Here is a 27,765-nt window from a genome sequence, read left to right as displayed (position 1 = left end):
GCTCAGTGGTAAGATGTCGGCCATGGGTTCGAGAAGGGTCCCAGGTTTGATTCGGGTCAAAGGCACATACTTCAGGATTGGCCCTGGTCAGGGCGCATGTGGAAGGCAACCAATCTACGTGTCTCTCTCACATCAATGTTTCTCTCTCTCTCTCTCTCTCTCTCTCTCTATCTATCTATCTATCTATCTATCTCTCTCTCTCTTCTCTCCCCCTCCTTTCCACTCTCTCTAAACATCAATGGAAAAATATCCTTGGGTGAGGATTAACAACAAAAAAGAAAGTTCTTTTAGAAAAACAAAGGTGCAGATCTGGCCAATTGAGTCATGACCCCAAATTTGACTGGTGCCCTAATGCTTAGGATGATTGCCTTTGCGATGCCATGCCAGATGAGTGTAGTTCAGCCAGCTAGCACACTGCCTCCCCCACCTCCTCACCCTGGCTTACAGAAGGACACGCAGATGAGATGCCTTGGGGCTGAGCCAAGTAGCCTCTATACTGAACAAATCTGGGAAGGCTTGAAAAGAGGGTTCCCATCAAAGCAACGTGCTCCATTTCACATTCACGCAATAGGAGAAATGAGTCATGGTAGCTTTTTGACTGCAAGGAATTGTGTCTTTTATCCCTTGACCCCATTTGGTTCCAATTCAGTGACATCTGGCATTCGAATCAATTTATAAGCACTTAGGACACCTGTTATAACAGGCTTACATCCTCACCCCTCCAGGCTTATCATTGCAGACCCACTGCCTCTCTCTGCATCACGCTACACAGAATCCCTTAATCCCTTCACCCCAGCCCCTGTTCCCTCTGGAGACTTATGCGGTTGCCTGGCTCCGTGAATTTCAATCTTTACTCTAGCAGTGGTTCTTGAAACACTGCCTAATAAGTAAGTCACCTTCCCCAGGCCTCATCTTAGAGCTTGCTTCTGAGAACCCAACCCAAGACAATGAATATCTTCTTAAATTATTCCCACCATCAAGCCTTTCTAAGTTAGTCCGTGGTCACATACATACATGAGTTTTCTCATCAGAAGTCATGATAACAGATATATTTCCATAAAGGACTGAAGCCATTTGCCTGGAAAGCCATCGGAAGTGAGCAAAAGTGGGAGAGTGGAATATGGAGTTTGAAAGATATGCAATGCGTTGAGCTCCTGCTGTGTTGCAGGCATCACATTGGGAATGCATTTAATCCTATCCAAGCCTGCATATTGCGTTGTCCCCACTTTACAGGTGAGAAAATAGGAGCTCCAAGAGCTTGTCCAGGGTCACAGTGTGACCTCTTAACTAGTGAGACCACAACAGAGGCTAGATTCTGACACAGACCTGCCCAACTCAAGGGCCAACATGAATCCAACGTCATTCACAGGCTCCTGGGTGCAGACAATGACTCCCAACCCCTGGATTCGGTAGGCTTGAGGCAGCCACCCTTGAATTTGCTGGGTCCCATAAGCTCTTTAAATAGAAAATTAAACACTCTGGTTGGTTGGTTTGATTAATGGCTAGCTCTCTTGTTCTCTTTTAGTAAAGGTTATAGTCCCAGGGAAATAAAAAACAAACAGAAATCCCAGTCCTAGAATTGAACAACAGTGAGCATTCATCAACTCTGTGATTTAGTCTTTAGTCCAGCCACTCATTTCTTTCATATTTTTTAATCCAACCAACCATTTATTCAGCTACTCATGTCACCGCAGCTGACTAGCCAACAGTGATCATGACCCTCCAACCTTTCACCATATTTTCCTCAGAAAACAGTGAGAGCCTGGGGTGAGGTATATAATTTCAATCAAGTCACGTCTCCCACAGTTCTGGGCACAATGCCTGTCACGCAGTAGGATCCTAACAAGCATCAGATGAATAAATGTCTGCTAATTTCAGAGCGTGAGCCCTGTCTGCTTATACTTAAGGCAACTCTCAGAATTAGAACTCTACTTAGCGTTGAGTAAATTTCAAAATTTATTCTTCTGTGCTGTCCTTGAAGAAGCAAGGCCTTGGTGTTTCTTCACCTTCACCCCTGCCCTGAGCACCCACTCCGGCAATATCTTCTCATTCTTGGCTTTCCCCCTAGGGGAGGCAGGTACGGGGAAATGGGTACAACTCTGGGTTGAGAGTTTACAGACCTAGGCTTGAACACAGCCTTACTACTGCCAGGCTGTATGACCTCAGACAGGACATTTTACCTCCCTTCCTCCAAAAAATGGGGATTAAAATGGCTTTTTCATGAGAAAGCATTACACAAATTCAGTTGCAGTTACCATGTGTAACATGGCATGGGATCTGTGCTCTCCCTCAGACATTCCTGGGTGCAAAACAGAGCATGCTGGAAGTGCAAGGTCCTTTAGCTGTAGCTGATGCACACACTCGACAAAACACCTGGTCCAGGCTGGAATGAAATGGACTCGGAGCTATTATCTGTATCATTCACACAAAGTGTCCTTTGTCTGAAACACCAGACTCGGAGAATTGAGTTTCAAGAGGCGGGTACAAATTGAAATAATTGGGGAAAATGCCTCGGATCTTCGTGTTCCCTTTGTGTGTGGATAGACAAGGAGAGCTCAGGCAAGCGTTCTCGGAGCATCCTTTTACATTTCTGCTTGCAGCTTAAAATAACAATGCCACTTACCAGCAATCCTCAAGCCACACTCAAACAATCCTATATCATATCACTGCAATCGCAAAACTTACAAATATAGAAAAGAACAAAACAAAACACACACACACACAAAAAAAAAACAACACACACACACAAAAAAAAAAAAACCCACAGCAGTGTTTTGGATCAATCTGAGCAGACGGTATTCCATTTCTGGGGAAAGCGCACATTAAAGGCCTCTGGTTTACATTTTAAGGCTAACAGAGGGACCCTTCATTTCAGAGAATTAAATGAGAAAATTCCCCTGGATTCGAGTATTAGCAAAATGGAATGGTTGCGTGATTGTTTCCAATCGTCTTTCCCTCACATTTCCCATAACAGTGCCAAGGCGAGGAGGCTGGGGTCCTGTGCGTGGATAGCCCCACACATTTGAAATCTAGTGCTGTTTATTACAAAGGGAAAACAGAGAACCAGCTGAAGAATCGGAAACACACTGCAAAGACGCAGAAGTAAAATCATTGTCATCCCTCCTCCCTGTAAATCAAAATGGAAATGGGGAGAATGTCTCCTTCTGGCCTGGTTTTCTTTTCTAACAGGACTCAGCTGAGAAGGTGGAGGTTGGAGGCAGCCTGAGGGGGCGGGGGCTTTTCCTTCATTTCTCCATCCCTGCCAACGAGCCAACAGAACCCTCCCCTGAAGGCCCACAGCAAAAGTGATTTCAAAAATGACTCACACACTTAGGCCCACTATTTAAATGGAAGGATCAAAGAAATTCTAAAGCGAATGAAGAGGAAACTGGTTTAGTATGAGAAGGGAGGAAATAAAGAGAGTAAGTATCCATCAATGACCGGTAATGAGCTTGCTTACAAAGAGAGGACAATATATGGCCCTCGCCCGTGGGCAGTCCAAGTGTAATAAAGAACCGGTCAACTGGCGGGACAGTATAGAAGCACACAGAAAATGAAACACGCTGGGTTTGCAAATATGCTCAGTCCCTGCTGATAAATCTCAAATTGTGCTTTTATGAAACGGACATTAATATTTTGTTTGGAGCATGACATGTTGGTCTATTTATAATGGGTTTGTGTATTTCTTCATCTACCCTCTTAGGCCATAGAGAAGAGAGAAGAAAGTCATGGCATGCCAGCATGAACATTCACGTAAGGTTCCAGCTGCCCACGTGGCTCCTCACGGCCCTGACATCAGTGAGATAAAGGGAATTGTCCACATTCTTGAGTTTCCTGAGCATTGAGGCCAAAAAGAACAATTTCCTTTCGAGAAGCATAGCTTTCTGTGGCATGGAACCCTCAAAGAAATGTTTCCTATTGCATTGGCACGTTAATGTCCTCCATTAAGTTTAGTAGTGATTAGCTGCTTCTGAAATCAAATGGTAGGATTTTAGCTCTGAAAAGACCGTGAGCAAAGCTAATGGTTTTGACTCCTTTGACTGTGTTATGTGGTCGTGCACTACAGGAAAACAATAAATGGACGAAGCTGGTGACTGTGTGTTTGTCCTTACACACCTTCGTTTCTTTTTTAAGTGAATAAAGTGCCTAGCATCGTATATGGCTCAAGCATGTATAGTGAAGCAGATTAGTATGAAACTAGGAAAATTCCCTGGCAAATGGAATGAAGAAACTGAGCAAATGGTTGAACAACGGCCAGGATAGCTGAACAATTAACACCAGCTAATAAATCACAAAACCCTATCCTCCCTGAGTGAAGATGCCTACGATGGTTCAAATCACCATAGTCAGGGGGGTAGGTAACAAAAACCAGTGAGAACCAGACTAACCCAAGATGAAGGTAAAACTAACCAGAGAATGACCCCATTTTAATACCCAGCACACTAAACAACATGCCTGGAAATCTAATGAATATTCTGTTGAGATGATTCCTTGAGACCTCCCCTAAAATGTCCATGTATCGAAAATAGATAAAACTCTCAGGACAAAGAATAACAGGGTGCCCTCTCCTTTGAACACGCCTATACCCCCTTTCCTCAGGTGTATACTTTTCTTCTTCTATCCTATGAGACTTGCTACCCAGGGGAGCAATGGGCAGCAGCAGCTGGCTCTGGATTTGACCTCTGATCCTGTCTCCCGGGGCCCTTCCTCTTCCTCACTTTCACTTGGACTTGTATCTTGAAACTTTTCCTGCACTAGTCAAGAACCTGACTCATGAAAGTTCCCAGACCCGTGCCCGGGCATGGCCAGCCCCTGACGCAGACATGGACTGGTAACAATAGGACCAGGAGATAAGTGGTAAAGGTCGAGAGAAGAGACCAGATTCAAGGCATATATAAGAAAGATCCAAAGGCTTTAGTGCTTAATTGAAAGTGAATAATGAGTCACAAGAAGAGTTGAGGGCTAGCTCCAAATGACTGGCAGAAAAATAATGGAAGAGGAGAAGGTTTTCATGAAGGCAATGAATACTATTTTGGAAATGTTGAGTTTGACATTCAGACGCAGGTGTCAAAGGGATGGCTAGCTAAATGTGTCTGAAAATGATCTAGTACAAAAGGTTAAGCGTGAATTCAACTCTACGAAAGACACATTAAACATGGATGCCTCCCACAAATAATCTATAATGGGCAATTACAGTGCATTTAGCAGAGAGTGAGTGGCTTATTATAGTTTATTTGGTGATGATCATGAAGACCATGATGAACTGAAAAGAAGAAAAAGGAAAAGGAGGGGAAGAAGACAAAGAGGAGAAAGAGAAAGTAAGGGTAGAGAAGGAAAACCAGCAAGTCCTGGGGTCTGAACGGGGGCTGATGGGGAAAATATAAATACGGGGAATCGGGGACAAGAGAGCTAAAAGGGGCTTGGAATGGAGGGATTTTCACTTGAATATTTTAGATCCTCATAAGGACAAGGTTTGGATAGAGCCCAAAGATGGTTAAGCAGCCAAAACTGCCCAGGTGATCTAACCAATAAGTGTGTCACCTTGTCACTTTACCAAGCGGTGATGGTTGAGGGGGAGCTGGGGCAGGGCTTCCTGGGAACAACAGTGGAAGATGATGAGCACCCACAATGCACCTGACATTTGAAGCTGGGATGGAACGGTAGCTACAGCCTGCCTTTTCCCTCAAGAACTCTCTTGCTAGAGCCCTAGCTGGTTTGGCTCAGTGGATGGAGCGTCAGCCTGCGGACTGAAGGATCCCAGGTTCAATTCCAGTCAAGGGCACATGCCCGGGTTGTGGGCTCGATACCCAGTGGGGGACTTGCAGGAGGCAGCCGATCCATGATTTTCTCTCATCATGGATATTTCTATCTCACTCTTCCTTCCTCTCTGAAATCAATAAAAATATTTTTTTAAAAAAGAACTCTCCTGCTAGAGCATCATGCACAGCCTACCAGCCCCAGACAAGGAGAGAGGGAATGGAAAGAAATGTCAGCATTAAGGAGGTCCCACTCTCATTCGTCTGATGCACTTAATAAGGCACCAGGCCTCAGGGCAAGTGTTAGAGTCAGTGATGGGGCGTGGATGTTAAGGGCAGGAACCTTACTGTCCTTATAACCTTGGGCAAGTCACTTAATCTCTGTCTCTTTATCTTAATGTGGAGATAATAAGAGCACCTCCCTTCACAAGATTGTGAGAATGAAACAAGATCATATATGTAAAACACTAGAGACAGTAGCACACCTGGCCCATGACAAGCACTATAAAAGTGAAAACTATTATTATTTACTTTTTAAAATATCCATCTGTAACTTTCTGGGCAATGGAAATATGCTATCTCTTGACGTGGGTGGTGGTTGCATGGGTATATACATATGTAAAAAATTCCCTGATCTGTGCACTTAAGACGTGTACATTTTACCATATGTAAATTCTACCAAAATTAAAAATACATACTGCTATCGAGTAGGTATTATTCTTTTCCCTGTTGACCACAGTGAACACAGTGAGGCTTGACAAAATCAAGCAAATTGCATAAGATATTGCACTGGGTCTCACACTCAGGTGTTTAGATTCCAGAGCCAGTTCCTATGTCATCTGAGCCTTGGTCCTCAATAGGACTCAAGGCAGCAGTAACCCAAAGACACTGTCCCCAACTCTACCGGAGAATCTCTTGCATGAAGAGAGAGCAGCTCTTCCCTCCTCTCCCAGTCTTTCTCCCACCTCCCACCCTCTTTTCATCTCAGCTCAGTTCTTTTGTCTCATTGACTACTGAAACCAAAATCCCTGCCAAGCATCAACCTTGCTTGTGATAAAGTGCACATATCCCATCAGGGAAACACTTAACAGAGGACCAGTGGTGATTAAGGATTGAAGGGAACACCCCCCCCCCCAGCTCTCCAAACTCCCCAGGTCTAGAGATGCCCTACTACGCAGTGGCGTGCACCCCCTATAAGTATGCATGCAGCTCCAACCAAAACTAAGAGCAGCAGCCAGAGAAGAGTGAGTGATCATAATTTGAGAGGTGCTGTAGAAATTAATTTTGCATGCCTCCTCCATTAGCAGTGTGTCTGAATTGACTTGAATATGCAAGTTATCCTGTTAATCTTCGATACTAAAAAAGAATGTATCATCATTAACCTTCCTCGCCCTGAATTCAGCAATGCAGGCTTTTTATTAGCCGCCATGGAAATGGCATTATTTCTTGGCATCTCAGCATTCTACCTCTTTGTACGCAGTTCTGCCAGTCACTTTGCAACATCTCTGCTGATTCAGAAGCCCATTTTTCAAACGGCTGATTCTAACTGCCCATAAGTGGCCAGAAGTTGACTCCGCCTTCCTTCTCTTTCTTCATATTCCTCTAAATGAGAATAAATTTCCCATTGAAGGAGCACTGTAGAAAACACACACATAATGGCCTACAGCACGAGGAGGCGTGAATGAGTTCCGTGTGACACTGGGGACAGGCAGGCTCTTGCTGGGCCAGCGGCAACTGGTCTTCGGGGCTCCTGGGTCCCTGGGGAGCTAAGTGACAGGCAAGCAGGAACTATTTGCTTCAGGGAGCAGGAAAACAAATTAAACCATATTCAAAGGTTGGCTATTAAAGATAATGGAAAAATCACCAAAATAGTGTACTTCAGTATATCTTTCTTTCCATGTATTCACCTCATACAGGTAAATTGTAGGAAAAAGAAAGTGACCTATCTATACCCCTATTTGATGAATAAGTTTAATATTCATATTCCATTCATTTTAATCTTTAAAATGTGACAATAGTGGGAAAATGTTGAGTGAATTGCATGTTGCCACATTTTCTTCATTCATGCCCTCTCAATGAATAGCAAGATAATCAGAAATTAAAGTACTTCTTAGCAGGGAAAATACAAGACAAGAGTGAGGTCTAGACTAGAGCATTAGTCCCTGAAAAATAACACTAGTTTCTGTTCTCAATAAATGCAACAAGGGCATACAGTTTATCGTGGAAAATATACACAAAAGTCCCTACATACAAAACTAAATTGGCAACCAAACCATCTGTTTAGCTTGTAGGAAAGTTACTGATAATGAGATTGTCAATATTTCTGAGTTCATCTCTGATATATAGTTTTTATGTTTTCCTCTTAAATCTAATAATTGTTTTTCTGGCTGCTACATAAACAAAGGCATGACATGAATAAGAAGGAGACTGGAATTCAGCTACATCTATCCTCAAAGGGCTCAGAGCATTCACAAGGGCAGAATCCAATCTTTTCTAAGCTTTAGTTAACCATTGTTGTTGCTAATGTGAAACTCACCATGGATTCCTCATCGTTTGCAGCCTGCACCGTTATTCACTTGCTATTTTTCCTAAAGTAGATTCGTTCTAATCTGTTTACATTTATTTTAAATGAAAAATATGCTTCTCAACATGGAAAACCTGTATCCTTGCCATCGATGGCAGGGCAAGTGTATCAATACTATGCAAAGAAAACACTTTTGTTAAATTGTCAGAGGAGCTTAAGCCTGAGGTCTGCTCCCTCTTTGTTACCAAGGGACATTAGTAGAGAAAGATTCAAGACAAAATAGGAAAGGCATGCCATCCGTGCCATAAAAAGACTGAAAGGGAGTTGGAAGAAAATGAATGATCTGCTTCTGTGATGCAGTACTTTATCTGTGTGTACCTAAAATTACCCTGCGTGCCAAGGAGAATAATCTGGCATATGGTAGTACATGCCCACACTTTGAGAAACACGAGTTAAAAGAAAGAAATAGAAACTAGGATTCCTGGCTTCTCATCTCTGTGGCCAACTCGTGGTGCGACCTTGGGCAGGTCATGTCCACTCTTTGGACTGGTGTCCTTGGATGTAACATGAGGAGGTTGGACTAGGCAATCTCTACAAGGATTCACTCAACTCCATGTGTCTGTTTTGTGAAACCTTTAAACACATTCTAGGATGTCTCATCATCATCTAAAGTATACGGTTGTTAATTGCATTTACCCTGTTCTGTGAAAGTCTTACCAGGAGCAAATAGGAAAGATTTGAAAAGATCAGCTACTCTGGGGCAAAGGAGCCTTTTGAAGCTGTTGTGTTGGGGGGAAAAAATCAATAAAATCGATTGCACTCCAGGCACAGCAGCAGCTGACTGTCCAGGATCCGTGCCCGCACATCCCTTGGCTAAGAGCCAGGGGCAAAGCACCGACTTCAAACAGCCCTTACAGACCACCTGGCCAATGGCCTGGGTCAAGTGTAGTTTATGCAGGTGAGTGACAGAGCGTGCTGACTCAAACTATCAGTGTTATTTCCCCCTTCCTCTGAGAAGAACAGACTGAGGGCGAAAACACACACACCACCTAGACCAGTAGTTCAAAACAAGCTAAGCTTGCTCATTTGCAAGATCTGGTGTAGTTAAATAAATTTTTCCATGGTATAAGAATGACAGAAAACTATGAAGTTTCTATAAAAATTATAAAAAGTAAATATTATTGTAATTATGGTAATGTATATGTATATCCTCTTAAGCAGGGTTATGTGTTGGTTTTTTTCCCCTATCTTAATATTCTGAGAGAGCCAATTTAGGCAAATTTTTATTTTTAATGCTCTACATTAGCTCTGACTCTGAACTGATAATAATGAAAATGAACATAATAATTATGAATAAATAATTTATGAAAATAATAATTATCCTTATATTCATTTTAAGCTACCACTTATGGAGCAGCTTTTTACCATCCAGGGACCATGCTAAGCATGATTTCATTTCACATTCTCATCAAACCTATTATTATCCTCATTTTACAGATAAAGAAAGAAGCAATGATGTGACGTGACTTTTCCAAGGTCACCGCTGGGTATAACTCAGAGACTGTGAAACAAGATGAATAGACCCCGCGGTGCGTCTCCAGATGCAACAAGCCTTTGGTAAAAAGGTCATCCAAGAAACCTTCTTTATACTTTTGAAGCCAAAGTCAAGATCATGGGGGAAAAAGAAAATCAAAGGTTACCAAAATCTAGGTTAATAAATTGAGAGAGAAAAATGAATATTCACATTTCTGAAGCTCTCTTGTGCTTTTTGTGTTTTTTAAAATAGCATTTTAGATGTTACAAAGAAGAAGAAAGGTCTAAAAATCATACAACCCTCTCCTCTCAAGTCTAAGGCACTTTGCTTATACTTTATAGAATATTCATCCTGCATTTGAACAAAGAGGGCCTCATTTTGCAAATGAAGGCAAGCTCCTTGAGGACTTTATCATATTTTTGCCAACTTTTTACTTCCTGAATGGCTACTCAATGCTTTGTTTATAGCAGGGGATCAATAGACATTTATGAAATTGGAAAACCTGTTCTAAATATTGTCTCTCTTCATTATAAGGGTGGCCCCATCCATCCTATATGGAATTTGAGACGTCACAGAGGCAGTGAAAGATACAGGCCTTACGGTGAAAGCCAAGACATACCAGAGGTTAGTTTGGGACTGTGAGCACTGAGATGGCACTGAGCCACCTGGGTGGATGCACATGCCCAGGCAAGAGCGGGCAGAGCAAAGCTGGGATGCAGCTGCGGACTGAAGCCCTGAGTGGCTGCTGAGTGAACTGGATCTGCTCCAAGGCAGACTCCGCCCATCTCTGTGGCCCTCACCTCTGACCCTCGGGCACAGAGAGATGGCAGGAGAGCTGCAGCCACCAGCAGCGCATTCTGAGGATGCCCACTTCCCAGGACCACCCAGGAAAGCGACACCGGGGAGGGCTTCCCAGTGTGCTCCCCTACATTGGCAAGAAAGGAAAAAAGAAGTAGGTGTCAGATCTAGAGCTTGGAGAGCTAAAAGCTGCCAGGAAGCCCAACAGGTGTGGCTCAGTGGTTGAGTTTCTACCTCTGAACCAGGAGGTCACGGTTTGATTCCCAGTCAGGGCACATGCCCTGGTTTCGGACTCGATCTGCAGTAGGGGGCGTGCAGGAGGCAGCCAATCAATGATTCTCTCCCATCACTGATGTTTCTCTCCCTCTCTCCTTCTCCCTTCCTCTCTCTGAAATCAATAAAAATATATTAAAAAGAAAACGTCCAGAAGCTGGCCACCAGGGAGGAGCCTGGATGTCAGAGCTGCTCCCTGTCTTGGAGCAAGAGCAGGAAAGCCATCTCTCTGCTCCGCCCACACGCCCGGGGGGCTGTGTCTGGATGTTCGTGGCCAGAGATCTCATGATGAACTAGGGCGTGAGAACCACCACCTAGTCCTCGCCACAGATGCTCCGAGAAGTAATTTCTCCTTTTCCTTTGAACACGGCACAAGCTATTCTGCTGTTCGCTGACAGCAGGTCCCACCATCTATCAAGGTTTACAACTCACTGCAGGCCCCTGAAACACCACAAATTTTCCTGGGCGGCAGCTGGGACCTGCTTGATTTCTCGGCACCAGCCTAGAACAGGCAGCAGAGTGCTGTGGTGACCCTCCTGCTACCTGGACTGTGATTGATTTTAAAACCTGCAGCTGCCACCAGTGGGGAGCCCCGAATCCCTGTAAACCAAACCAAACCAAGCATCTCGCCTCACACATAGGTCCCGGCAATTCTGCAATATTGGCGGGGGCGAGCCTGATGAGAAGCAATTATTTGAGACCCACAGAAATATCTGTATGAAGAGGAAAATCCACCTGTAAGTGAGGCGCCGTGGTCCTGACTTCTGCCCCCTTCCAGGTCTCCCCCCCCTCCCCCCGTGCCAGAAAACACCGAGCCCATGCCCACAAACCTCTCGGGGACCCAGCATGGCATCGGCTGTGGCCTGTGTGGACAGTACATGGCCCTGGGTGCCTCTGAGCACAGCGAGGCCTTCAGTGTCTTTCATGTCCGGCTGACACGAGTGCTCTCCACATCCCAGGATGACAAAGCGCTTTTCAAGCAGCTTTAGGCCTCCTTGAAGTCGCTACCCCTTTCTCTATGCTGTCTGGCAGTGCCGGCTCAGTGACTATCAGAGATGGACAGGGTATTGGAACTCCAGCTCTCCGATGACACACATGAAGAATGGAGCCCGGAGAGGTTAAGGGCTTTGTCCAAGGTCACAAGGGAAATCTGAGAGCAGCATGAGCGGAGGAGCACCTCCCCGGACCCAGACCGTGTGGGTTCCATCGCAGCTGATGAGCCAAACGTAACCGAGGAACCCACAGCATGGCCAGAGCTGCCAGCAGGAGGCCCAGAGGTCCTACATCGGTGCAACTTTAACTCACCGTGGGAGGAGAAGTTGACAACTTTCCCATCTGTTTTGGGAGCCTACAAAGATTTCACTAGGGAAAGGTGTACTAGAATGACCACACACACACACACACACACACACACACACACACACACACACACACACACGGCTGACTGTGTCCTTGTAACAGAACCAGCTGAATGGCAGCTCTGGGGCAAAATAGGCTCAAGGTGGGTGGGAAGGAGCCAACTGCTTCTAAGCAGAGCAATGACTAAGCCAAGGCGACTGAGGCCAAAGCCACATTAGTGAAAATATGCCTCCCCCAAATGAGATTAGACAGTGCTCTGTCTGAAAAAAAAAAAAAAATACGGCTCACCTGGCAAGGTGTGCCTGCTTCTTAGCTGACCCAGAAAGAAAACTGGTTGCCGCTCTCTCTGGGAGGGAAAATGGCACAGGGTGAGTTCCTACAGCTCCCACTTCTCTATGGGGCCTGTAGTCAATCGCCACCCCTACCCCACACCTGGACCGGGCGGGGGCGGCAGAGGAGAGGAAGCGTCGCTGAGAGCAGTGGACACCGGCGGCAGGCTTCAGAAGAGGGTGCGGGGCAAGGTGAAGTGGTTCCAGACGGAGTGACGGCAACGGATTTAAAAAAGGGTTTGCGTGAGGACAATGTGGGCGTGGGCCAGGTGACCCCGCCATGGCAGAGACAGAGTCAGAGTCAAAGGCAGGGAGGTGGTTAATCCTGCACAGCTGGAAGCTGGGGTGGGGGGACAGTGGGGTGGGCACAGGGTGGGCCTGAACCACCACCTAGTCCTCGCCACATATGGCTTACGTGGGTTTGTTGCAGGGACAGTGACACCAGAGAGCCAGCAACGGCAGAGACCACCACTGGCCCGACCACAGGCGTGGGCAATGAAGGAACTCCCTCGCCATGTCCCGAAGACACCGACATGTTCCCGTGAGCCAGAGAGAAAGAGGACTCTACCACGCCTGGGTCACACGTCCAATGACAGCAATCGGTGTGTGGGCGACTGAGGGGTCTCGGAGGGCCACTCAATCCTTCTGGGCCTTTCTCTCAGTTCTTCCAAAGAATGGCGGGAGGGGCCAGTCAATGTGTGCTTGTGTGTCTGTGTGCGCTCGCTGCATCTCTACCATTTTATAATAAACTATCCCTTTAGAGCAGCTTTAAGTTCCCAGCAAAATTGAACAGAAAGTACAGAGAGTTGCCCTTGTACCTGACCACCCACATGCACAGCCTCCCCACTACTGATCTCCCTCATCAGAGCCAGAGCAGAGATTTCTTTAGACCTAGACTATTTATGTTTAAATTGTCTTGGAGGGAGGAAGGAGAGAATATTTATGTTTAAACTAAATTGTCTTGGAGGGAGGAAGGAGAGAGGGAGGGAGCACTCCCTGGGAGAAGAGGGAGAGTGGCTGGCTGTGGTCCATCTAGGGGTGAACCTGTGCTCTGAATTGCTGAGTCTGACTGTGTCTGGGCAGCTGGCTGTTAATGGCCCTCTGGCTCAGATATTTGATCCACACCCCCCCTTCCCCCGCCACCATGGCGTGCTACATTCTTTAATGCACGCAAGCACATACAACCCTTCAGGTATCTCTCAAATTAACACCCGCCACCCGCCCCAAGTAGAACAAGTGTCTACAGTGTCATTTATGTTAAACAGAGTGGAGGTATCAGGAGCCGTCCCCAAAGTCTAACTGGAGACTCCTTCTGGAATTTGTTTGCGTACAATTTTTTGAGGGGGGGGCAGGGGGGTTAAGTAATACTGTAGAGAGAAGGGTGCACTGTGAGCATAGCCCTGATAGTCATCACCTTCGCAGTCATTCAAAAGCCTCAAGTGCAGCCAATCCACATGTGTATCAGCCCTCACGACAGAGAACACTGGGATGCAGAGACAAGTAAGTATAGTGCAGATGTCAGCAACCTGGGGGTGAATCCCAGCTTCCTAAGTCTCCACTTTAGCTTCTGACAAAGGAGCTAATAATAGCAGCACCTCTGAGATAGGGCTCACATGCGCTCCATGAAAAGCGTGACCTGTAGTTCTGGGCACATGGAGGTCCACACACCTGCCATAACCCCCAATCCAAGTGTCTTATTTGAGAAAGGAGAGAGAGAGAAAGAGACTTAGAGACCCATTCGCTTCCCAGCTGGAGTAGATAGAAACCTGTTGAGCTGAGAATCTCGGTCTCCTGAGTCCAGCTCCACATTCTGTCCCACTGTTAGATGACGACAAATACTAGTAACAGTTATCAATGATTATGATACTCCATTGCTGCCCTTTCTGAGTGCCAGACCTCCCCCCCCCCACACACACACACACACACATGCCTCACACAGGCTTTATCCTGATTAGTGCTCAGGATAAACCAGTGAGGTAAGCACCCCACACTGTTCCCTTTGACGGGTGAGGAACTGGATGCTCCTAGGGGTGAGGTGTCCTGGTTAAGGCAACAAAGTCAGGACCTGATCCAAACCCTTGTTCTGAACAACTGTCCTGAGCTGTGCCGACTTCTGAAATGGATGTCTCTCAAGTAATTTCATCCTCTTAGGCTCATGCCATTGTCAGGGCCTCGTTTGTCTTTGGATAATTGGCTTCCCCCTCTTTGCTCAGAGTCTGGTTCCACTTGGGCAGTCGCTCCCGCCTGGAGGGTGTCATGCTCAGCAGATCCACTTTGGCTGCCCAGGGCTACTGAGGGCTCTCCGTGTGGTTGAGTGTAAGTGCCTGGCATTGTAGGCAATGTCCACACACAGACACACCCTCTTTGTCAAGGACGATGATTCAGTTGTGAAAACACATCCCTCCCAAATTGTATGATGCCACTCAGTGTGAGAGACAATACGGTATGCTTTACACTATATCTATTGTATTAGGAGGAAGCAAATTACAGAGAGAGAGAGAGAGAGAGAGAGAGAGAGAGAGAGAGAGAGAGAAAGAAGAAGAAGAAGAAGAAGAAGAAGAAGAAGAAGAAGAAGGAGGAGGAGGAGGAGGAGGAGGAGGAGGAGGAGGAGGAGGAGGAGGAGGAGGAGGAGGAGGAGGAGGAGGAGGAGGAGGAGGAGAAGGAAGAAGAAGAAGAAGAAGAAGAAGAAGAAAAAGAAGAAGAAGAAGAAGAAGAAGAAGAAGAAGAAGAAGAAGAAGAAGAAGAAGAAGAAGAAGAAGAAGAAGAAGAAGAAGAGAAAGGGAGAGTCAGAATCCTGGGCCAGCGCTGGGAAAGCTGGGTGAGATTCATGCCCAACAGTAAAGAAATCGTGAGCAAGCCGAAACCGGTTTGGCTCAGTGGATAGAGCGTCGGCCTGCGGACTCAAGGGTCCCAGGTTTGATTCCGGTCAAGGGCATGTGCCTTGGTTGCGGGCACATCCCCAGTAGGGGGTGTGCAGGAGGCAGCTGATCGATGTTTCTCTCTCATCGATGTTTCTAACTCTCTATCCCTCTCTCTTCCTCTCTGTAAAAAATCAATAAAATATATTTTTTTAAAAAAAGAAATCGTGAGCAAAAAGGACAACACTGTCTACTAAGCTATGGATTCCAGTAAGTTTTTCTATCATAAAATTAAATGAACCCAGATTTCCCTAAATGGGAAAATAGTGAACTCGGTCATAGCCCAACTATATAATAAAATCCCACAAAGTCCTTAAAAATAGCCTGGAAAAACATTCCCAATAATTCTCAGTGGATAATGCAGGTCTCAAACCTGGTAAAACCTTATGACAATTATGTAAAACTAGAGGCCACAGAGGCTTGCCTTGGCCCTCGCAGCCCCGGCTTTGTCCAGAAGGTCATCTGAAAGGACATCCGGAAGGTCCTTTGGCTGTCCGGTCTAATTGGCATATTACGCTTTTATTATTATAGATAATAATACGATATAAAAGAGAGGAAGAATAAACAATGGTTACCTCTGAATCATGAGACCATGGGAGCTTTTCAATATTTCCAAATGTTCTATGAAAACTCACAGAGTTTTGATAATACTAGCTTCTATAAACAATAAATCTCATCTTCTCCAACACTGGACCAGTGTGGCCAGGAGTGGGTCTGATAGAGCTTACAGTGCGGGCTGAGGCCCCCATTAGCAAGGGAGCGTGTCAGGCAAGGGTGAACCCCAAGGCCCCTTGAGGCGCAGCTCAGACACACCCAGCTGGTCCATGCCCAGCTCTCCCTACAGACTGCTCCAGAGAAGGCTTTATCACACTCACTATTCTCTGATGTTCACTGACATCCCCCCTCTTCCATGAACCCGTCCCCAACGTTCCAAAAGCACTGTTCTCACCGAATTCTGGTAATGGTCATTCTTAAAGGGCTATTCATAAAGAAACCTATAAAATATCCATTTCTTAAAACCCTATAAATTTATTAAACCTTGTAAGTTACAAATTTACACCAGAGGCTATTGCCCTGGGTCCATATGTAGGTTTATTTGGCCTGCATCCTGTTTGTTTGTTTCTTAATCAGATCTCAGATAAAAGTCCCAATGGAGGACTTCTTTTAAAAAATACATATGGCAACAAGGACTGGGCACTGATCCGCAGCGTCCTATTACCATGGCACAGACTCTGCCCCAATCCTCACTGCTCCCTCTCACTCCTCACCCTAAGCGAGTGTCCATGGATCACTGCCACACAGTTTCCTCAGTAAGAGAAATACTTGGATACTTGTCTCTGTCCAAGGTGGGGACATGAATGACTGACCAAATGGCACTGTGTTTTAGGAAAAAAAATGAAAGGGGTCACATTGCTTTGTGAAGTGAAGAAAGTCCTCACGTTCAATGGGTAAATGGAAAATCTGCTGGCAAAAGTTAACTGAAGATGGCATTAGAAATACACAATTGCTAAGGTCAAGGTCATCTTATTAAATGGCCGAATAACTAGGACCCTGCACCTTCATTCCCTTTACCTTCACGGCCTGTGTGGGGTCAAGTGTGAAGACCGTTGGGGTGAATCTTTTCTCTCCCCCGCTGCAAGCTCCCCAAGGGGGCAGAAACCCTTCTGTTCCAGACGCCACACTGCACAGCAATCCAGAGAGTGTGCTGTGGACTCAGACCCCAACTGCTTCTGGGCTCTGACACGCTACTGGGGATGTGACTGTTGCCACGTTTCTCAACCTCTCTCACCTTCAGTTTCCTCACCTGTAAGATGGGGATGTGAATACCTAAATTTTACAGGGATGTCATGATAATGAAATAAGATAATGTGTGAAAAGCTAAGCATAGCACCAAGCACCAAATAAGTGATGGCCATAAAATTATTTATTGCTATAGTTCTTTCATATTCCCTGTAGCACAGTGCTGCTACATTTTTATATTTTCAATAAATATTACCTGAATTGAAATGACTCTGTAGCAAGTTTTCAATTTAACTGCATCACAGTCTTAGGGAAACTTCCTTCTATTCTAGGAAGATGTCGGGGGGAAAACATCAGCAAAATCAAACTTTAACAGATCAACATAAAAGTCTCAGGACATTCTAAAACCTGCCTCACTATAATTCAAACCATCCATAACTATAATTTCACAACAAAAACCAAAAGAATTAGAATAAACACATAACCTTTTAAAGGTTTACATAAACTCCCTCATTACATGTGTTTCCACTTATACAGAGAATCATTCCCAAACTGGAAAAGAACCCCATGGAACGTGGATTGAAAGGTGTAAGGGCAGCCTGATTGTGCTGTTCTCTAGCTTTAATGAGGTAAATCCTCTTTTTAAAAATTGCAGAAGACTTGATTTGGATTGCCATTAAAGAATTGATCTGGGAGCCTTCTCCCCCTGCCCAATTAAACTGTACTTCAGCATGTCATTAAAAGCTGCTATTCTAAGTATTTTTGGAGGTTCAAAAGGGATTCTTTTCTTTGATTGTATGCCCTTTTATTTTTACTTCAGCCAAAAAAAAAAAAAAGAGCACTTTCATAAATCTCTCTTGGATTTGTCTGCAGCTTATTAGATCACTGTCTTCTCTGATTCCGTATCTAAAGGTTTCTTTCGGGGCTGGGATTCTGTGATCCACCACATCGAAAAGGGAATGGATGTGAAGGACAGCCCCCTCTCAGATCTCTGGAGTGCGGAAGGGACATTCTGGAACTGGATGTGGCTTTGTAACACTGTAGTTGGGAGGACCAAACCCCTATTTGAAGATCTTTGATGCCTCTAAATGCTCCAATGAGAAAAAAACTTAGGTTCTCAAAACTCCACAGCTCTTTATTAAAGAAATAAATTGGCTCCAGCCTGTAACCTTTCCCAGCATTCTGAGCCTGGCTCTGTGACTGTGAGGTCATCATGCGGTTTCCCTTCATCTGTTTAACCTTCTATAAAATCACATGATTTTATGGTTATTCTACCGAGGTTAAGTCGCTTGCCCAAGGTCACACAGCCAGCGGTGCAGTGAATGAGATCATGCACATTAGCAGTCAAGCATGGTGCCTGGGGCATAGAAAGGACTCAGCAAACATCCAATGCCGTTTCCGCTGCTGATGGTGCTGTTGTTGCTTTTCTTCACTTAATGTTATACTAAGATTCACCCATATTACAGGTTGCTGCTGTTCATTGTTTTGACCACTGTAGGAATTCCACTGTGTAAATAAACCACAGATTTTCCTCTTGGCTCAGGAATCTTTTTATCAGATACATAGAAAGACAACAAGAAGCTTGCCCTAAGGGCCCAGGCAATCTCTGTTATAAGAAAAATTCTCATTCTGAGGAAACCATCTCATCTCTTTCATGATTGAGAAGGTGTCACACCTGGAGAAGTGCTGTCTTGGTACATAATCCCCAGGATGCTAACATAACACAGACGCCTAATTTTGGGCGTGCCTTGGAAAGGAGAGGCTACCCCTTTTCCCTGACCATTCAGACCCTTCGGCTTTCACCTAGCACAGAGGAACTGCATGCACTCTGGGGACCAGGGATGGAATCCCTGCCCTCAAGTCTCCAGGGAAGAGCGATGTCCTGGAAACGCAAAATGACACTGGCATGGAGAAGAGAGAGGCTGCCCCATGCTTGAAATGGCAAGAAAGACAAAATCAGATTCCTACCTCACACCATATATGTTTTGTATAAATGTAAGCACTATAGATTGATTTAGGACTATTAAAAATATAAAATTCTTAGTAAAAATATAAGTGAAAATCTTTTAGACTTTGGGGTTGAGAAAGACTTCCTAAATAAGACACAAAAAGATTTGACTATGAAAGTGATTCATAAATTTGTATTAAAAAATAAAAACTTCTGTCAGAAAAACGTATCTTAACTAAAAAGAGAAGTTATATGTGTAGAAATAGGGAGAAGATATTTGTAATACATACAATCAGCAAAAGATGAGTATAAAGAGAATATAAAACATCCTGCAAGTCAGTAAGAGAAATACAATCAACTCAATGGGAAAATGCACAAAAGAACGGACAAATATGCTACATACATGAAATGCAAGTGGCAAAGAACTATAAGAAGAGATTTTCAGCATCACTGGTGGTCAAGGGAATGCAACTTAAAGAATGATGACATTCTACACTCTTTTTGTGGTGGTAGGGGGGGCAGGGGGAGGGGCAAAACTGAAGAAATAGGACAATACCCAGAGTTGAAGAGAATGTGGGTCCACCGACTCGCATATGTATTGCTGGTGGAGATGTAAGTTAGTGCAGCCACCTTTGGAGAACAGGTGAACACTGTCTCTGACGTTACATGTTCAGATCCCCTATATCACAGGGTCTATGACCAAGCAAATCTTCTAGCAATTCTGTGCCCAATAGAGACCCTTAACCACATACTACAAGAGACATGCACAAGAATGTTCTTAGCAATAGTGCTGACAATAGAAAAAAACACACACCTGAAATAACCCAAATGCCTAAAATTGAAAATATGAGTGAATAAACTCCGGCTTATTCACACAGTGGAATGTCCTACAGTGTTCATAACAATGAACACCAGCAACCTGTAATATGGATGACTCTTAGAATAATATTAAGTGGGGAAAATATGTCCCTCTAAGTTACTCACAGTTCAGTACCCTTTTTGTAAAACTAAAATAACCAAAATGCTAGGAAAAATATTTATGCAATAAAACTGCATAAAAAGAACAGCAGTGGAATGATTCACAAAGGATTTAAGAATATGGGAAAGAGAGCCATGTGGTTATATGAAGTTGATTGTTAAGTTTATTTTTTTAAGTTTTTTAAAATATATATTTATTGATTTCAGAGAGGGAGAGAGATAGAAACATCAATGGTGAGGGAGAATGAATCACTGATCTGATTGGCTGCATCCTGCATGCCCCCTACTTGTGATTGAGCCTGCAACCCAGGCAGGTGACCTGACCGAGAATGGAACAGTGACCTTCTGGTTCACAGGTCAATGCTCAACCATTGAGAAACACTGGCCAGGCCGATTGTTAAATATCTAGTTTTTGTTTTGGGTGGTGAGTACATGGATATGTAACTTATTAAAATAACTAACTGAATATGTACATAAATGAAAGCAGGCCCTTGTGTGGACCAATGATGAGGTGTATTATGAATCAAGCACTAGAACGACTCCAGTTCTGTACAACGTTCTTTCCTTTTCCTTTTGTTAAGGCACACTGGCCAATAACAATGATGTATTTTACCACCAAGGTCCACAGACTAGTTTCTGGAAGCTGATATCAGTAAGACCCTAAGCAGCCTGAGCACGCAAAGAAATAAAACTTAAACCTTGTCTGTCAGGAGTTCACTTCATCGGCGCAGACAGTCACATAAACAGACAGATGGGGGAATAAAATCTCAGGTATCCTGCTGCAAGTTTGCCCTGTGCGCTTGGGAGCCACTTCTCTCTGCCCATGCTGCTTTCCTGCCTCCACTCAGGCTCTAGGAGCTGTGTTTCCAACTAGAGAGGGTCAGGCCAGGGGCCACCTGCATCAGAATCCTCTGGGGAGGCTGCTGCAATGCACCTCCTGGCCCCCTTCCCGATCTTCAGTGTCAGAATCTCAGGGGGAGAGTCCAGGATTCTACAGTTTTAACAAACTCCCCAGGTGCAGCCAAGGATTGAGAGCTCTGCCTCTCAGGGGTTCTACACCTTGATTTATCCTCTTTGTGAACCCAGGATGATATTTTGAACCTACTGAACTCCCTACTATCACACCTTCTCGTATTAGCCAGGTACCCTGGCAGCCAGTCCATTTTATAGCCCCAGGGAAGAGGGATGAGGAAGGCCTCCTTGGAAAAGAAGAATATAGGATGGGAGGGAAGGGTGAGGGGCCTCCTTGTCTGCTGTTGAGACCTGAATCCATAAGACACATGTGTCCCAACACCCCTTCTTGAGCTAAAGTCCCAACGAGAGCCATTTAGGTAAGTTCTAGGGAAAGCCAAAGGCAGAGTCTTTCTTCCCTTTTCTAGTTGGGTCCCCAGGACCCAGTCCCAGAATTTTTTTAGAGAGGGGGAGGGGACTGTTTGAATTAGAAAGACTGCTTAAATCTGAAGCCACAAAATGCCTTTACTTGAAAATTTTAAGTTGTCACAGGACACAGTGATATGGAGACTCAACAAGATTAGATGAGATTATAAACAAACGGAATCAAGAAGCTGCGTCATCCTGGCACATGGAGGGCGGTGCAGAATTTGCCAACTCGTAGCCTTTGTGTCCCCACCACCTTCCCGGGGCCCGGCCTGCAGTGGGGACTGAGTGAGTGTTGAACAGGACTCAACCGTAAAGCCTGAGATATCAGGGAGGGCATACTGCAGACTTGACATCTGGTCTGGGTCTCAAAAAATGGGTAGGAACTATTAGTCAGGGTGTCTGGGGGCGGGAAGGAAGTAGGGAGGCAGTGGAAGGTATTCCGGGCCGTGTTTGCACAGAAAGAAATTGGGGAAGGGCATGCATGGTGCCAGGAGAGGAAAGAAGCCAGCCACAAGCTTGGAGCATGCCCTGGGAAAAAGAGGGCCTGTTCCCTCCCTGTTTTTTCCTTCAGAAGAGTCTGATGTGGACATCCCAAGCCTCAAGCAGCCTGCTTACTGGACTGCTCGCTGCAGGAAAACTGTGCTCTGAAACTCTGCAGTAGCATAGCAACCACTGGCATCAAGAGTCCCCTCTCCTGCCCAGACAAAGGTCCCTGAACTTAGCTGCCCAGCACTTAGAACAAGGGAGGAGAATGAGGAATGGAAGGAAGAAAATCCCTCAGAAGGAACAGGGAGGCACCTTTTCTAATATGGAGAAGGAAGCATTTCCAATAAGAAAATAAACACTATCTTCTTTTTATTCACTATGAGAACAAAGCGTGGTGTAGTGGAAAGAAGATGGGTTTTGTTATTCAAATGACTTGTATTCCAAATCTATCTCTAACACCTACTATCTGTGAGTGAGAGGAAGGGTGCTTGTCAAATGGTCCATGTGTGTTCTCCACTTCCCAAGCTCCCTTGCAGCTAGGATGGAAACATGTGATGGGTTCTGGCCAATGGTCTGTGGATGGCATCAGTGGGTGTCACTCTCATGGTGAGGTGGTTGAGAGCAGTTGTGCTTCCTACCTCCCTCTCCTTCCTGCTGCAGGGAGGCCATGGGTACCAGCTGGCATAGTTTCTGGAGCACAAGCGGTATAGGACCTTCATCAGGTTTATGCAAGAGAGTAATAAACTTTTACACTGTTAAACCATTGAGATTTTGGGATCAATTTGTTACCCCAGCAACACATGGTCCAACACACTAGTACTCAAATATATTGAGTAGCTTTTGGTCTCATTGGGATGAAAGTTACTTGACCCTCTAGGTTTCCCCATTTATAAGATGATGGGGAAAAATAATACCTATGTAACTGAGTTGTAAGAATCTAACACATGTGTTGTCTGTATAGCCCCTTTATAGTTGACATTTAATAAATATAAGTCTCTTCCTTTAAGATATTGATGTCATTATTATTCTTGTGGTCATTATTGTGATACAACAGATGCCTCTAAAACAGATGCCAGCATCTATGTCCGGAATTTTGCTAGTTCTTTTACATGCCCTATTCCATTTCTGTAGCTAAAGAGACCAAGGCTCAAAGGGGTTACTTTTTTAAAGGAACACAGCTAGTAAGTGATGAAGCCAGCATCATAAACAAGCACAGCCTAAATCAAAAGTCCATATTCTAAGGGCAACATTTCTACTCGCATTTTCCAGAGGTGGAACCCTGGAGGCTCAGAGACCTTACATCAGCTCACCAGGCAGAGCAATGACTGCTGGAGTCAGCGGACTTTTCTCTATTCCCAGCCCATGCTACAGCAATGTGGTCATTAGAAAAGAGAAACCCCTATGGAGCTGGACCTCCCACCCGCCGCAGTGGCCCAGCCCATGGTGAAATGAGGTCCCGCAGCTCCAGATACTGTGGGCAACAGATAAGAAGGGGAGGAAGAAGGAAACTGCATCGGATAAAGAGAAAACTCTATGCTTTGTGTTCAGAGAACAGCTCAATAAAGTTTCCAAAGAAAAACCCATTGGCTGAAAATAAACATAGGAAGAGTTTCCAAACCTCTGTCTCTCTGTCTCTCTGTCTCTGTCTCTCTCCCTTTCCCTTTTCCGCTCCTTCTCTGTTTGTTTTGGAAGTTGAGAAAAGCAAGCAATGTGGATCCTAAAGCAGTTTACACTGAACCAGATGGCGCATCTGATTAGCATCAGACTAAAAAGACACATTACTTAGAGATTAGGTTCTCAGAGGGACAAATCTGTTCCAAAGGACCAGAAGGCCTGGCTTCCTCGCAGACTCCCCTCAGAGCTCTCCCAGGGCCTCTCTGTTCCTCCTGTCTCCCATCCTCACCACCAGGCAAATCTGAGCTTGGGCTGGCGAAGAGAGCAAATTAGTCTGCACAGATGTCCCAGTTCTCCTCCCACTGTCCCTGCTGTCATCCACACAGGGCCAGCCACTCCGCCGGGACCTTGACTGCTGTGACTCGACTCCCCTGCACCCCAGACTAACAAGCCACATTATGCCCCTGAGTCTGAACCACAGCCCAATGAGACCCATGCTGTGGTTATTTAGAGAGGAGGAAATTGAAATTTAAAGGGATTAAGTAACTTACTCAAGATCACAGGCCAAATAAAGTCAAAAGTAATTGCCTCCAGGAGAGAAAAAAAAGGAGGGAAAGGAGCTTGCATGGGTACGTGTGTGCATGCGTGCATGTGTGTATTCTGAAAGAGCCCCAAGGAGCAAATCATGACAGAGGATGGCTGTCAGGTGTCCCAAACTCTAACTATGTTGAGGCTGCAGCAAGGGAAACAGTGAAGTGAGAAACCATACACACCTCGCCCTGACCTATACTTTTCCTTCCAGACACACCTGGCATGGGTGCTCTGTAAAATACTCCAGGGAAATGAAATAAAACATGGAGAAACCATTCAAAGCCAGAATGGGACGCACATACAGACCAGCCCTTTTAAGCCCCCGGCTTCTCAGACCCTGAGGAAAGCAGGTAGGTTCTAGGGAAACAAAGAAGCTTAGCTCAGGGTTACGTGCAAATATCAGACATGAAGGAGCCCAGCCAGCATGGTTCAGTGGTTGAGTGTCGACCTGTGAACCAGGAGGTCATGGTTCAATTCCCGGTCGGGCACAAGCTTGGGTTACAGGCTCAATCTCCAGTGTAAAGTGTGCAGAAGGTAGCCAATCAATGGTTCTCTCTCATCATTGATGTTTCTATCTCTCCGCCCTTCCTCCTCTAAAATCAATAAAAATATATTTAAAATAAATAAATAAAAATAAAACATGAAGAATGCCCTCATTGCAGGAGATCCAAAGGTCAAGGTGGAAGTTGGGAAAATGAAAGAAGCAGCAGAAAGAATAACCACAACGCCAGGAATAACAGTGGCCGCTGGGAATGGGGCATTGTTCTGTGATAAGCGCTTTAAATGTACTATCCTTTTACTAGCCCACACCACAGCCTTCTGAGACAGACATTGTTATTGTTTTTCCCATATTATGGATGAGCTTACTGAGGCTCAGAGAGGTTAAGTAAATTGCCCATAGTCCCACAGCTGATAAGGAGCTGCATTAGGAATCTACCCCAGGCCTACTAAGACCCCAGAATGAGTAGCCCTAAGCAGTGAAGTTTCTCCCCTTCTCCATAGGATCCTCCTGAAGATAGGCCAATAGGACAGTCGGCCAACATTTCAGAAACTGCCTAACAGCCTCTGGCCCTCTGCTGATGGCAATGTTCAAGGCTGTGAGAGTGAGCTTGACGTCACCGACAATAATCCAGACAATTTGCACATCTTGCAGGTAAAACCGGTACAGGCACAAAGCAAATCAGGTCCTGAGGCTCAGGACGCTGCACAGGGAGAACAGGAGGGATCTCATTACAGCTCAGGCTTGGCCAAGGAACCCAACTCACTCATGGACGGGTATGAAGGGAGCGCTCACACACAGGCACCCCGGAAGCACGCATGGATTCGGACTGTTTTCATTAAGAAGGGGGATGAGCTGAAGTTTCCCTTGGGGGTTATTTTGGGAAGAGGGTTCACTCAGCAAATAAGTAGTGGGAGAGGAGTCTCCTTAAGCTGTGCATAGAGCACATTGCGTTTACGTGTGAGCCAAAGACGGGAGACTAATTACACGTTGCCTCCTCTTTAAAATGGGCCCCGCAAAGGCTCTCTGCTCACCCACTTCTAACATCTGTATGTGTTGAAGCTAAGAATTTTGCATTACTTTTGTAGCTGTGTACAGCACTGGCCTTCTGTCTGGTAATATTAATCAGAGGGTTTTTACTGAATCTGAAACTCAAGAGACGCAGCAGGCCTGGTGAGCAGCAGCTGTGCAGCTGGCCCTGGGACTATGCTAACCCTCCGGGGCCACCGCCCAGCCCAGGAGATGGGGCTGCGGTAAGGAATTACTCTGCCTTCTGCCAGGCTGGAGCTGACACCCCGTGCCCCACCCGGGACAGTGCCTGCACTCTATCTGGCCTTGACACTGAGCAGGGCCCCTCACAGTGATGGCAGCTCTGAACAATGAGGAGAGCCAAGTAACCCTGCTCTCTGATGCCTATGCAGCACCACATGGAGCCAGCATCGTCCTTGTCACGTCCCTAGCAGGGGACTCGATTCATCTCTACAGTGACACCTGAGATCCAAGAAGGGCCTGCCAGGGCAGGAAGGGGCAGGCATGTCTCAAAGCTTTCAGCGTGAGGGCAGTTGGTTCTGATGTGGAAGTCAGAACTTGAAAACCACGGCACGTTCACTTGAAAAAAGCTAGTAATAAAGAAATGCAACACGACTCACCAGGATTCATGTCCAATCGCCTTGCACAAGCCCCCTTGCACAAACAAAGCATAAAAGCATTGCATGAATCTGTTGTCACACATCTGTCTGAACAGTCAGGAAGCCACAGACATGAATATAAAAGCACAACACTTTCTTCCCATGCCCTTATCTTATCCTCAACTCCAGGGACTCCCACAGTGACTTTGGATGCACCATGTTAACCACACACTGGGGAAGAAATGTTCACAGCGAAGTGGCTCCTGGTTATTTCAGTGATTACCAGGCAATTTACATAAATATTCAAGCTTCACTCTCTGCGTGAATTCCAGTTGGGTGCTGACTGACCCTCTGCTTCCCAAGCCTCTCGTTCCTTGCCCAGGGGGCTTACTGGCACCAGGGTGGACAGAGAGGGATCTAATTGGAAAGGGTTGATCTCGGGCTAAAGAGAACACTGCTCGCCCTCAAGTCAGGCATGATGCCAGGAAGGCTGAGTGTGACTGGAGCTGCGGCGGACAGTGAACAGTGACTTCTAAGTCCTATCTGATCTTACCTGGAGGAGGTGTGGCCACCTAGCTCTCCAGCCTCAAAAACAGGAGGCTCTTGACAGTGGAGTGCTGGTTAGGACTGGTGGTTACCAGGTCAGTTTGGGTGAGCAGGAGGCTGACCACACTCCTGTTCAAGTCCACGGCCATACCCTGATTCTCAGGAAATAGCATTAGTGAGGGAAGGCAGGGACAGGGTAGTTGTATGACATGCTACTATTTGAGCAACAATAATTAGAGACCAGGGGAGGATGTGTTGCATACAGTTGTCACTTGAACGAGGGTGTGAGCTGCACAGGCCAACTTAGACTCGCATTTTTTTCAATTGGCCTGTGCAGGAGTGCCGAGAGCCTGTGAGACCAATGTCTCCCACTTCCTGACCTGTGGTCAGTTGACACTCAAAGTTCAAGCAAAGTGTTATTAAAGGATCAACTCCACGGTTGGGAATCCATGTATCCAGAGGCCCTGGAAGCAAACACTGGAGACTGGGACCACTGGGTTGCCTCTAGGGAAGGGGACCTAGTGGCTATGCATGGGTCTGGGGGCATCTCCTGCAGGTGGCACCCTCTCATACCCTGGCATTTGGATCCTTGTAAAATGCATTACCTATTCAAAGATGACTCACATTTTTAAAAAACTAAAAGAGAAAATGAATTCCCACTCCAATAGAATCTCTGAGATGGGTTGTAGAAATCCACATTTAAACAAGCTCTCCAGGTCATTCTGACCCTCCGGAAATTTTGAGAACTTCTCCATAACAGGATCTTTCTACCAAAAGCAGCTTCACCTATTTCCTCTCCAGTTGAAGAAAGAAGCAAAAACCATAGAGTAGAAAAACCAAAGCGTCCCACTACAAATTTACCAC

The 27,765-nt window shown here is 45.5% G+C and overlaps 1 protein-coding gene across 1 annotated transcript in view; it reads right to left on the bottom strand.

Moving 5' to 3' along the window:
• The window catches only part of DOCK2 (dedicator of cytokinesis 2), a 365,999-nt gene that overhangs the window by 236,344 nt on the left and 101,890 nt on the right, over positions 1-27,765 (bottom strand). The gene's annotated exons all lie outside the window — the stretch shown is intronic.

Source organism: Cnephaeus nilssonii (genome assembly GCF_951640355.1).
Source record: "Cnephaeus nilssonii genome assembly, chromosome: 5".
Classification (NCBI taxonomy): Eukaryota; Metazoa; Chordata; class Mammalia; order Chiroptera; family Vespertilionidae; genus Cnephaeus; species Cnephaeus nilssonii.
Note: the sequence above shows the minus strand (reverse complement) of the source record. Positions and strands in the feature narration are given on the sequence as shown.